The following is a 13,509-nucleotide window of genomic DNA, read 5'->3' on the forward strand; positions in this document are numbered from 1 at the left end:
AAATAGGGGATGAAATGTCTTATGAAAGTATTCCATTATGAAAGTATTTTTTTAATCTTTCTGGGCAGTACTTAATGGTTAATAAAGTGTTGTTGATATACTTTGATTGGTCAGAAAAAAAACTTGATGTGGCTTATGAAGTGCATGGCTACGCGCAACGAGAGATCTCTGCAGAACGCTCGTGCAAGTGGGAGAACTTGGCTTCGAGACATCAATAGACACAGCTAAGTGCGAGACTCGATTCACTCAGAGACGCCGTAAGAGAGACTTCGACGGTGACCTTGAAATCTTCTGCGCGCTACTGCCGTTAACGTTGGAAGTGCGTTTCTGGCTGCAGCCGAAAGACAGGCATCACCTGCCGCACCCACGTCGCCGCCAAGGAGACGCTCCCAGACGACTCCAGTGAGCATTCTGCCGCGCCGCCGGCAGCCCGACCATCGTCCGGCAAGTCACTTGCACCACACCGCCACCGTCTGAGTCCACCTGCCAGTTCCGTTTGTCTCCCAGCAACCACGATTAAACACTTAGTACCGACATGTTGTGTGATTTTGCGCGTACTTTAAAACGCTATTTCGAGTGTGTTTTGCTGCGTTTGGATCTTCTGTGTCATAGGTGTCCACTCGACGTTGTTCAGTGCGTTGTGTTGATTTTTTTGTCTGATTTTGAGGGATATGAGGAAACCGTTCTTGTGTTGAATTGTTGAGATAGTGTAGTGAAGGGAAACATAGAGCACACAATGTCTGGCCAAAAATGTGAAGCTCCCGGAAAACACCGTCGAATGTCAGCGTAACTTAGTACGTGTACACACCACCCACAGTTGTCTAAATGTTAAAATTCTCTCCGATAGGCAGAATGGTCACCAGAGTGCAGTAGTGTTCTTCGTGTTTGATGTTACGAGGTATATTCGCTGAGCTCATGGGATACCTCGTATTATCGTGTCGTATCTCCTTTTGCCCAGTGTATTGCAGGAACTCGACGTGGCGTGCACTCAATAATTCGTTTGAATACCTCTGCTGAAATATTAAGACATGCTGCCTCTATGGCTGTCCATAATTGCGAAAGGGTTGCCGGTGCAGGAATTTGTGCACCGACTGACCTCTCGATTATGTCCCATAAACGTTCGATGAGATTTATGTCTGGCTGTCTGGGTGGACAAGTTATTCTCTAGAATCGTCCAGAACGTTCTTCAAAGCAATCCTGAACAGTTCTTGCCCAGTGACATGCCGCATTATCATCCATAAAAATGAAATATATGAATGGTGTCCAAGTAGCCGAACATAACCATTTCTAGTTAATGAACGGTTCAGTTGGACAAGAGGACTCAGTCTATTCCATGTAAACACAGCCCACACTCTTATGGAGCCGCCATGACCTTGCACAGCGACCTGTTGTCAATTTGGGTCCATGGCTGCGTGGGATCTGCAGCACGCACGAACCCTACAATCAGCTTTTACCAACTGCGTTCGGGACTCTTCTGCCCAGGCCACGGTTTTTCAGTTGTCTGGGGTCCAACCGATAGGGTCATGACTCCAGGAGATGCGCTGCAGGCGATGTCGTGCTGTTAACAAAGGTACTCACCACGGGTGTCTGTTGGAACAGCCCACTGACGCCAAATTTTGCCGCACTGTCGTAACGGATGCTTTCTTTGTACGTCCAACATCGATTTCTGCTAGTTGTTTCAAGTTGCTTTACTTGTTTGTTACCGAGAGAGGTGGCGCAGTGGTAGCACACTGGACTCGTATTCGGGAGGACGACGGTTCAATCCCGCGTCCGGCCATCCTGATTTAGGTTTTCCGTGATTTCCCTAAATCGCTCCAGGCCAATGCTGGGATGGTTCCTTTCAAAGGGCACGGCCGACTTCCTTCCCCATCCTTCCCTAATCCGATGAGACCGATGACCTCGCTGTTTGGTCTCTTCCCCCAAAACAACCAACCAACCAACTTGTTTGTTGGCAGTGACAATTCTTGGCAAACACAGCTGCTTTCGTCGGTAAGCGTAGGTCGACGGCCACTGGGTTTGTCTGATGGTTCAAATGGCTGTGAGCACTATGGGACTTAATATCTGAGCTCATCAGTCCCCTAGAACTTAGAACTACTTAAACCTACCTAACCTAAGGACATCACAGACACCCATGCCCGAGGCAGGATTCGAACCTGCGACCGTAGCGGTCGCGCGGTTCCAGATTGAAGCGCCTAGAACCGCTCGGCCACAGCGGCCGCCACAGGGTTTGTCTGTGGCGTTCTTTGTGGTGAGAGGTAATGCCTGAAATTTGGTATACTCGGCACACAGTTGACACTGTGGATCTCAGAGTACTAAATCCCCTAACGATTTCCGAATCGGAATGTTCCATGCGTCTAGCTCCAACTACTATTCCTTATTCAAAGACTGTTAGTTGCAGTCGTGTGGCCATAATCACGTCGGAAACCTTTTCTCATGTGTCACTTGAGTACAAACGATAGATCAGCCAATGCACGGCCCTTCTATACCTTGAGTTCGCGTTACTAACGCCATCTGTGTTTGTGCATATCGTTATCCCATGACTTTTGCCACTTCAGTGCAATGGGCGTGAACGGCGTCGGATGTTCAGTGATAACTGTGGAGGAGGAGATGGCGTGTACTCGTCGAACAGAGATCAGCACTTGACAGAGTTTGAAGCGGGCTTCAATTGGCCGGCTGGTCCAATCTTGCAAGCTCCAGACTTGTAGTGTATTTGGAAGCGACAGTGGTCCAGTGTTGGACAACATGGCAATTTCAGGGCAGACGTACTCGTCGATAGGTTTTGGTCGACCACGTCTGACCACAAAAAGGGAGGATCGATTTGTAGTTCACAAACACTACGTATCTTCTTCACATCTGCACCTGCAATCCGAGAACAGGTAACCGACTGCCTGAAATATCTTGTGTCATCCCGTACCATTAGTCAGAGGCTAACAGCAGCCGGACTTTGGAATTACCGTTGCAAGCGTAGGCTCCCATTGACGAAACTACACAAACGGCTGCGTCTGGAGTGGTGCCGTGGCCAACAAGCATGGTGATGTGGGATACCTTCACAAGGATAGCGTACCAATAGGGACAAGAAAGGAGGCATGAAGGCCGCCTGAAACAAAATAACAATCATCCGTTTATTGCACCATTACACACGCACATCATGATATATGAAACATTACAATTAGCATACTCAAATCTATTATCACAAACAATATGTATCACGAAGGGCACACACAATGGAGTTTAAGAAATTACAATTGCACATCAACTCCGCTATGACAAACTGTGTGCATAATGAAGGCCGCACAATTTTACCAATGTAAGAAATTAAAATAATACTAGCATAAAATTAACTAAAATGCCTTGAAGGAAATGTCTATGAGAAGAACACGACAGGGCCGCAAGGGTGGAGGCAACACAATACTTAACTCAGGTGCACCAAAACAGACAACGGATACCAGGCCGCGCCAGCAACCGACACGTAAGGCACGCAACTACTCTCTCCGTTGCGGTTCCGCGCGTTCCACCCAAGTAATAGCTACCTGAAACATTTTAATACTTGGAACAGTACACCAGTGTTCAGCAAATTAAAAAAAAACAATAACATGACACAAAATACAATAATTTAAGAAAATCACGTCATATGACTATGAACTTAAGGTCTTTCGGTAATTAACAGATTACGAAACAGGTAAAGGGGCATGTGCCACTATTAAATCTTCCGTAACTACACAACTAAATTTCTCAGTGCCCAAGTTGTAATTAACGCAACAAGAATTAAATCATTTAAGTGATAATGTTACTTTAAAATAATAATAAACTTATTTGATACAGCAGAGGACCAAGAATGGCCCGATCAGTACTCCCCAGTGAAGCAGTTCACACAAATGGTATTCCACGGCTCCGAGCACACAGCCCCATACAAAATGCAACACAACCACAGCGACCTGTCGTACTACCAGAACCACCAGGCAGTAAACCGAAATCGTACTAAGCCAAAACAAGGACCGACTTTCAAAATAACGAGACCAAGCCCGGGCCGGACAACAGACCAAATGCCGCGAAATCCATAAGAAACCTCTGCCAACTTAATACCAAAACAACAATTTATGAACAATATGCAAAACACAAGACCTCTCAGTCCAAAGACTTCCGTTTAGTCGCGAAGGAGGCTCCGACCCGCCTGCTAAGATGCCAAGGTCGTACGGAGCGCGGAATCAAGCTTAACCTTCGTTAACGGAAAGCGGAAGCACCACAAGACAAAATAAACTCCAATCTAACTGCGCAAGGCAAACTCTAGGGAGTGCCACTCGAAGACTATGCACTTGAAGATCAAACATAAAGCACCCAGACTAACGTGCCGCTGAACGACGCACTTCCATCACCAGCGCCTAGTACAGTACGGAGAGCAGCGTCTCCCATCGATATACATCCATGGGACGGTAAACGAGGATAGCAATCCCAGCGACGGAGAGACAGGAGGACAAAATGACATCCCACCGCACATAGAAGGTATTTCAAACTCCGGGTCGACAAACTACAACAGGCGAGATTTTGCTCCCCTTGCGAATCAAGTTAAACGGCACACCACGCCGCTGTCCACACTATTAGCCGTAAAATCACGGTCCTGTCTTCCCATCGGGCCCCACCCGGCGTCCAGACGCAAACAACCGCCAGCCGAGCCGAACTGTCTCCACGCCAAGGCAGCCACCTCTTTCCTCCTCACACGCCTCCAGCTAAGCAACGGCCAGCGATCACACACGGAAACAACTGCCTAACGCCAAAGCGCCGTCTGAGTGAAAACTCAGAACTAAGATCGATACGGACTTGGAAATAAGCGAGCACCGTAACACATGGAATGCTGATACGTGGTATCGCATTGCTGTCATCGGTGAACCGCTTTTCTGTGCGACTCCGGATGAGGGTCGGCGAGAATAGTGGTAATTTGGGAACCTGGTGAGATGTTCCATTCTTCCAATGATTTGGAGAGATATATCGGTGTTACTCCTCATGTCATAGTGTTAGGAGACAGGTGTGTCCACGTATGGCTCCTGATGATGGAATAACAACATTTATTGATCAGCTGCAATACATTGTCTGATGGTGGTTGATGGCCCTCTGGGCAAGGTTTGCTTCCGCTCTTAACATTATCGCGGCGACGAGGGTGGCCGGTGGATGCTCACATGTGTATCCACTGCTGCAACTTTAGCTGCACTGGAATCCGATGCCTCAGCTGCAGCGCTACGTCGTAACGTGGTTGCTGGAACCACGAACTGCAGGCCTCTACTGTGACCACGGCTGAGGGCGTGCCGGTGACGGCAGGAGGACAGGTCAGTTGTGGAGGCAGCGTCCCAGGACAATGGCGACAGCGCTGATACCACAATACACCCCAGACTATGACTCCCATGCCAGATGGTTGCCTGCAATTTCAGTCCGAGGATAGTGATGGTGATGCCTACAGAGGCACTCTGGCGCTTTCTAGGCAACGACCTGCATTACAGAAGAGACTATTACAACGACTGTGATGGCAGTGCATGCACCGAACTGGTGGCGGCGCCGATGGTTGATGATGACGAGCAGGCTACCGGCCTTAAACACTGCTTTCTGCCACTGATGTCTGCGGTTCTTTGTCCCCAGTAGATCGGTGGAATATTCTGGTGTTGCTCGGCATCACAGTACCGTAGCACTAAGCTGCGCAACACATACACAACTCCTGGCTCCCAATCCTCCTTCACATTTAAACTAACTTCATTACTGCAGAACTCCTACCATAACTGACAAGCGCTCTGATCTTTAGACCTTCTACAGTGTGAGCAGTATTGCGATTTTAGGCACTTGTGTTGCACTATGCATGTTGTTGTTGTTGTGGTCTTCAGACCTGAGACTGGTTTGATGCAGCTCTCAATGCTACTCTATCCTGTGCAAGCTTCTTCATCTCCCAGTACCTACTGCAACCTACATCCTTCTGAATCTGCTTAGTGTATTCATCTCTTGGTCTCCCTCTACGATTTTTACCCTCCACGCTGCCCTCCAATGCCAAATTTGTGATCCCTTGATGCCTCAAAACATGTCCTACCAACCGATCCCTTCTTCTAGTCAAGTTGTGCCACAAACTTCTCTTCTCCCCAATCCTATTCAATACCTCCTCATTAGTTACGTGATCTACCCACCTTATCTTCAGCATTCTTCTCTAGCACCACATTTCGAAAGCTTCTACTCTCGTCTTGTCCAAACTGGTTATCGTCCATGTTTCACTTCCATACATGGCTACACTCCATACAAATACTTTCAGAAACGACTTCCTGACACTTAAATCTGTACTCGATGTTAACAAATTTCTCTTCTTCAGAAACGATTTCCTTGCCATTGCCAGTCTACATTCTATATCCTCTCTACTTCGACCATCATCAGTTATTTTACTCCCTAAATAGCAAAACTCCTTTACTACTTTAAGTGTCTCATTTCCTAATCTCATCCCCTCAGCATCACCCGATTTAATTTGACTACATTCCATTATCCTCGTTTTGCTTTTGTTGATGTTCATCTTATATCCTCCTTTCAAGACACTGTCCATTCCGTTCAACTGCTCTTCCAAGTCCTTTGCTGTCTCTGACAGAATTACAATGTCATCGGCGAACCTCAAAGTTTTTACTTCTTCAGTAGCCCCGGCCGGAGATCCGAATGGGGGACTATTTTACCTCCGGAATATTTTACCCAAGAGGACCCATCATCATTTAATCATACAGTAAAGCTGGATGTCCTCGGGAAAAATTACGGCTGTAGTTTCCCCTTGCTTTCAGCCGTTCGCAGTACCAGCACAGCAAAGCCGTTTTGGTTAATGTTACAAGGCCAGATCAGTCAATTATCCAGACTGTTGCCCCTGCAACTACTGAAAAGGCTGCTGCCCCTCTTCAGGAACCACACGTTTGTCTGGCCTCTCAACAGATACCCCTCCGTTGTGGTTGCTCTTACGGTACGGCCATCTGTATCGCTGAGGCACGCAAGCCTCCCCACCAACGGCAAGGTCCATGGTTCATGCATATCAGTGAGTAATTAGGGGCCATCTTTCCTTCAGTTTCCCAAAATAAATAAATAAAGTATGTAAGAGGTCCGAGCAGATGTAATTTCGATTTATTGTTCATGCGCTGCCTGCGATATGCAAGGTATAAGAGAATCTCTGACCAGAGAGCAGTGTTGACTGCAGTAGGAACTGTGTAACTGTAGCAGTAAGTTGTTGCTAGTCTGCAGTCTGCTATGGTCTGCTCTGGTGTATCGTGTTGGCTGGGCCGGTCGCGGTGCAGCGATGCCGGAGCCTGAGTATTATTGTACAAGGTAAAAAGCAGCCTCGCGCATATGCAGTAATGTTATCTCTAGTCCCATGTAAATGTTTTTTAAAAATGTCCTAATAATAATCTTTCTCACATAAAGTAATTTTGTAACAACCATTCATTTCAATTTAAAGAATTTACTAATTTCTCCAATCCATGATCATCCCGATTATTGCAAAAGAAAAATCAGTTGTTTTCCTTTCATAAATGACAAATCTATCGGCCAGCATTGCACAGGGCTGTGCCAGAAAAATTTATTGTAAGAGCAGATGTATATGCGATATCCGGCGACTTCATTGAGGTAAGAATTTTTCTCTTTTTTATTCAGAATGATCTTTCAGGGCCATGACGCAGCACTGCTGACGTCCAAAATTTACCAGGTTAAATTCACAGTGAACTATCGAAAAGTTATAAGTGAGCGACAATTTAATTGAGAGGTTACTTACATTGTATTATTACCAGGTTACGGAAATTATTTTGTTGGGACGTTACACTGAATGTGAACGACATAATTATATTTTTTAGTTTTGAGAGGTTTAGGAAATTTTCTGTTTTGAGGTTACACTAAACGTGAGTATTATTTAATATTAATTATTGAATTTTGTGTGGAGGTTACAAGTACACTAACCTAACCATGCTCTCTAGCAGTTGGACAGAGATTGACCGTTTCCCGCCATTTACAGGGTAGGGATGTGACGGTCGAGTGTGGGTGATATCATAGGAGCGGGGGTTGGCGTGGTGGGAAAGGCCAACAACGCCCTATGGTGGATGTTGTGCAGACTAGCTCAGTCAGACCCTGCGCATCAGGGCGAACACACACATCTCCGAGTTAGGTTACAGGAGGTAACTCAGTTGAGCTATAAATAAATAAATAAAACAGCTTTCCTTCTCCTTCAGTTCAGATTTACCGATTCCCACCAGAAATACATAAAGTAGACTAAACTAATCTCCCTCTCCGGCATCTGGACGGAGGATGACCGATTCCGACCATTTGCAGGGGTAACGCCATACAATGAGGGGGGGGAAGTTAGGTTAGTGGAGGTAGACCAATTGACCGTTTCCCGTCAAAATTTACCTGTATATCCAGGGGTTGGAGGGGAATTGATGCCATAGACGGGTTTGAATAAATTATTTGTCCCAGAAACGGCTTTGTTCCACTTAATATGTAATCAGTAGCATCAGTTTCTTGTCCATGTAAATTTGTATTGCGTTCCTGAACTCTAATGGCAGTTTCAAATTTAAAAAATTGTCAGTTTTCCATTATATATTGCACTCTTTAAAAGTTCAGATTGGAGTGTAATCATCATGTGTACTCTATGTCAGTACTGCTATGCACACTGTGAGATATAGTAAAACTCAACCACGGTACAAGCAATGTAACTTGAAAGCAGATTTGAGTATCTGTATACGATTAAGACCCATTACAGAACCAGTCGTGTAGCACTATGTGCATGCAAAGCTAAAACAATGGAAACCGCTTTATATCACAATGAACGGCATAATTAATATTACGTTGTTAATATCAAGCAAACAAATATCCACTAATATTGTCCATTATCGTACATGAAATATAATAACAAACATAATATAGTGATATGAGCTACATACACATGTACAACTGGTCTATGTCGCAACCAGCACTAAGAATTAAAATGCATGTCCATATACAGATAGAAGCTAAAATGAAACAACGAAATACATAAGCATATATTGAGGACAAAGCCAATCATAAGCATATAGATGCTTGTACGAAGACAAGATTGACAAAATAGGAACAATTACTGGAAAAAGAATCATTCATCAAACTTGTCACTGTTTTCTGTAATGATATATAGGTCGATCATGTAGGCATGACCAAAATTACTAAAGCGTCAAGACTATTGGAACATAATAATGTATGATCTCTGCAATTTGAAAATCCAGATTAATATTCACTAATGAAAACACATATGAGTATACCTAATATACATGTCACAAAATGAGATGGGTTCTGATCAGATAAAGCAACAAGAAATAAAATTGGGACGGGGGCATTGGGGGTGTTGATTAAAAATTATGTGACGCATAAAGTGCTAACAAGGCACCTAAAGTCATAAGGCTCATCAAAATATACCAAGAACGAAGGGCATATCAATATTGGTTTGACATATTAAGTACTTAAGACATTAACCGTGTAAAACGGCCATATAGCGGAATCTCATCACAAACTTACGGGCATATACGGGAATAGCGGACTAACTATTCCAAGAATTGTCTAAGAAAGTAGACTATACGGAGCTCACATATAAAACTTCAAGATTCCTGAATAAGGCCTGTAGACCACAGGCAAAAGATGAAATATCGTAATACACTTACTAGCCAAAGACGACAGCGGCATGAGAACAGAGCCTAATCTATGTTGCACACAGAACGCAAGAGGAAAATCAGAAAGAAACTCGTGCTATCTGCTTTTCCGTATATCAGGATTAGTAGACACAAACCGACACCAGTGATTCTCACGCACTGACTATGACAAAAAGCAACTGCGCTGAAGCAGAACAACTAACTGCAGCGGGTGTGATTACAGGGAGGAGAAGCCTACATCAGAACTGGAGAAAACAGGGGAGGGGGAGTTCCATTACAGAAATACAGTATGTGCTATTAATATCTGAATTACTGTACATGTGGAGGGTAAAGATAATAAGTGTTGAAGGGTATTGTAACCTAACTATCGTGATTTATCACGAAAAATTTTATCAACTGAGAGAAAAAAGCATCTCATGACTTCCGTGGATACAAATAAAAAGAATGACACCCTGTATCATAATCAGACAAAAGGGGAGGACAGGAGGTAGGCAGGGATAGGGGGAGGGTAGGAGGGAGGAACCGTTACATAAGTAAAACCTAAATGTAATGTAAAATAACGATGCTTACAAAACTACCACCTAAGCCACTAATGTCTCACATCATACAAACGTGGTGGGTCAACATAACAGGAAACTGTAATGTACGTATAAGTAAGCATCACGGTTCATAACTGCAGTGGGTGGGAAAACAGGAAAGTGTGGAAGAATAAAAACGTTTATTCGAGAAGGGGAGAGAAAGTGGTGGGGATGGGGATCCATTACATAAATGCAGCACATGGGCACAACGTTAAATTGTACAACCCCCTTCAACTGGCTGGCTAAGTCGGTTTAAATGTCGCAAGAGGCACCTCCAGTCAGATCATGCCTAGTGAATGTTTTACTCGGCCCCTGTATTTCACGAAACTATGCAGCTTTACTCGTAATTGACGTCTGACGTTTACATTAATCAAATTTTCCGATAACGATCTTGATACCTGTGGAATCATCGCCTGCCTGTTATCAGAAGTTAGTCCGATTAACTCGACGACACGAATGTATATATACTGCGGCCTCGGGGGACTAAGACCATCCGATCAAAATGGGTCTACCGCTAGCTGCGAGGATTATCTTTGTGGTAAGCGTGAATTGGTTTCTTAATACAAAGTGGACTTGTAATGAAGAACTGCGAGCATTTTGTGTGATAGTGACTCTCTCTGGTTTTTAGAAACTGGAAATAATAAACTTGTACATTATTTGTAGCACACTGATGATTCGGATGTCACATAGCATTTTCCACCTAGCCTTTCTGATGTGGGCCATTTACATAGCAAACTGCTTTACATTATTACAAACATAGATGAATATACAATTCATGTATCCAATTTATATAATAATATCCAATTATACAATTCATATATCCGATTTTTAATCACATGCACAATAAATTTTTGTCAAGAAACAAAATAAACATCTGTGAAGCAAATGTTATTTATCTACCAAGGACGTACTGCTGTTTACACTCGTATCTTCGTAATGAACGAAGTTACAAAAAAATCAGTCACGCTGGTTATAGCCCCCTGCTTGGCAACGTAACGATAAAAGCAGGTAGGCTCTGCAGGAGTGTGGTGATGTCCACAAAGTTCGCCATAAGTATACTAACGGAATGAATAATGGAACATGTTTTGTGTTCTCGTATTATGACGTTCTTAGATAATACAAATCTCCTTCATCATAACCAACATGGATTCCGCAAACAGAGATCATGTGAAACTCAGCTCGCCCTATTTGCCCAAGAAATTCACAGTGCCGTAGACACTGGCGAGCAGATTGATGCCGTATTCCTGGACTTCAGGAAGGCATTTGATACGGTTCCGCACTTACGTTTAGTGAAAAAAATACGAGCTTACGGAATATCGGACCAGGTTTGTGATTGGATTCAGGATTTCCTAGAAGAAAGAACACAACATGTCATTCTTAACGGTTCAAAATCTGCAGATGTAGAGGTAATTTCGGGAGTACCGCAGGGAAGCGTGATAGGACCTTTATTGTTTACAATATACATAAATGACTTAGTTGACAACATCGGTAGCTCCGTGAGGCTATTTGCAGATGACACGGTTGTCTACAAGAAAGTAGCAACATCAGAAGACTCGTACGTACTCCAGGAGGACCTGCAGAGGATTAATGCATGGTGCGACAGCTGGCAGCTTTCCCTAAACGTAGATAAATGTAATATAATGCGCATACATAGGGGCAGAAATCCATTCCAGTACGATTATGCCATAGGTGGTAAATCATTGGAAGCGGTAACGACCGTAAAATACTTAGGAGTTACTATCCGAAGCGATCTGAAGTGGAATGATCACATAAAACAAATAGTGGGAAAAGCAGGCGCCAGGTTGAGATTCATAGGAAGAATTCTAAGAAAATGTGACTCATCGACGAAAGAAGTAGCTTACAAAACGCTTGTTCGTCCGATTCTTGAGTATTGCTCATCAGTATGGGACCCTTACCAGATTGGATTAATAGAAGAGATAGACATGATCCAGCGAAAAGCAGCGCGATTCGTCATGGGGACATTTAGTCAGCGCGAGAGCGTTACGGAGATGCTGAACAAGCTCCAGTGGCGGACACTTCAAGAAAGGCGTTACGCAATACGGAGAGGTTTATTATCGAAATTACGAGAGAGCACAATCCGGGAAGAGATGGGCAACATATTACTACCGCCCACATATATCTCGCGTAATGATCACAACGAAAAGATCCGTGAAATTATAGCAAATACGGAGACTTACAAGCAGTCGTTCTTCCCGCGCACAATTCGTGAATGGAACAGGGAAGGGGGGATCAGATAGTGGTACAATAAGTACCCTCCGCCACACACCCTAAGGTGGCTCGCGGAGTATAGCTGTAGATGTAGATGTAGAAACGCAGTGTAGAGTAATGGAATTTCTGGAATATGTCTGTCTAAATAACATATTTAAGGATTAACATTCCAAGATCACAATATACATAAATGATTTCACAATATATATAAATGACCTAGTAGGTAGTGTCGGAAGTTCCGTGCGGCTTTTCGCGGATGATGCTGTAGTATACAGAGAAGTTGCAGCATTAGAAAATTGCAGCGAAATGCAGGAAGATCTGCAGCGGGTAGTCACTTGGTGCATGGATTGGCAACTGATCCTTAACTTAGACAAATGTAATGTATTGCGAATTCATAGAAAGAAGGATCCTTTATTGTATGATTATATGATAGCGGAACAAACGCTGGTTACAGTTACTTCTGTAAAATATCTGGGATATGCGTACGGAACGATATGAAGTGGAATGATCATATAAAATTAATTGTTGGTAAGGCGGGTGGCAGGTTGAGATTCATTGGGAAAGTCCTTAGAAAATGTAGTCCATCAACAAAGAAGGTGGCTTGCAAAACACTCGTTCGCCCTGAACTTGAGTACTGCTCATCAGTGTAGGATCCGTACCAGGTCGGGTTGACAGAGGAGATAGAGAAGATCCAGAGAACAGCGCCGCGTTTCGTCACAGGATTATTTGGTAAGCGTGATAGCGTTGCGGAGATGTTTAGCAAACTCAAGAGGCAGACTCTGCAAGAGAGGCGCTCTGCATCGCGGTGTAGCTTGCTGTCGAGGTTTCGAGAGGGTGCGTTTCTGGATGAGGTATCGAATATATTGCTTCCCCCTACTTATACGTCCCGAGGAGACCAAGAACGTAAAATTAGAGAGCATGTAAACTCGCCTCCTTGTAACCAACACCCGGCCATCGCTGGCACTGAGGCCGAAACAGCTTTCATCAGGAAACACAATAGCCCTCCATCCCCCCCCCCCCCCCCCCTCCAATGAGCTCACTCT

This window comes from Schistocerca serialis, chromosome 5 (genome assembly GCF_023864345.2).
Source record: "Schistocerca serialis cubense isolate TAMUIC-IGC-003099 chromosome 5, iqSchSeri2.2, whole genome shotgun sequence".
NCBI classification, from domain to species: Eukaryota; Metazoa; Arthropoda; class Insecta; order Orthoptera; family Acrididae; genus Schistocerca; species Schistocerca serialis.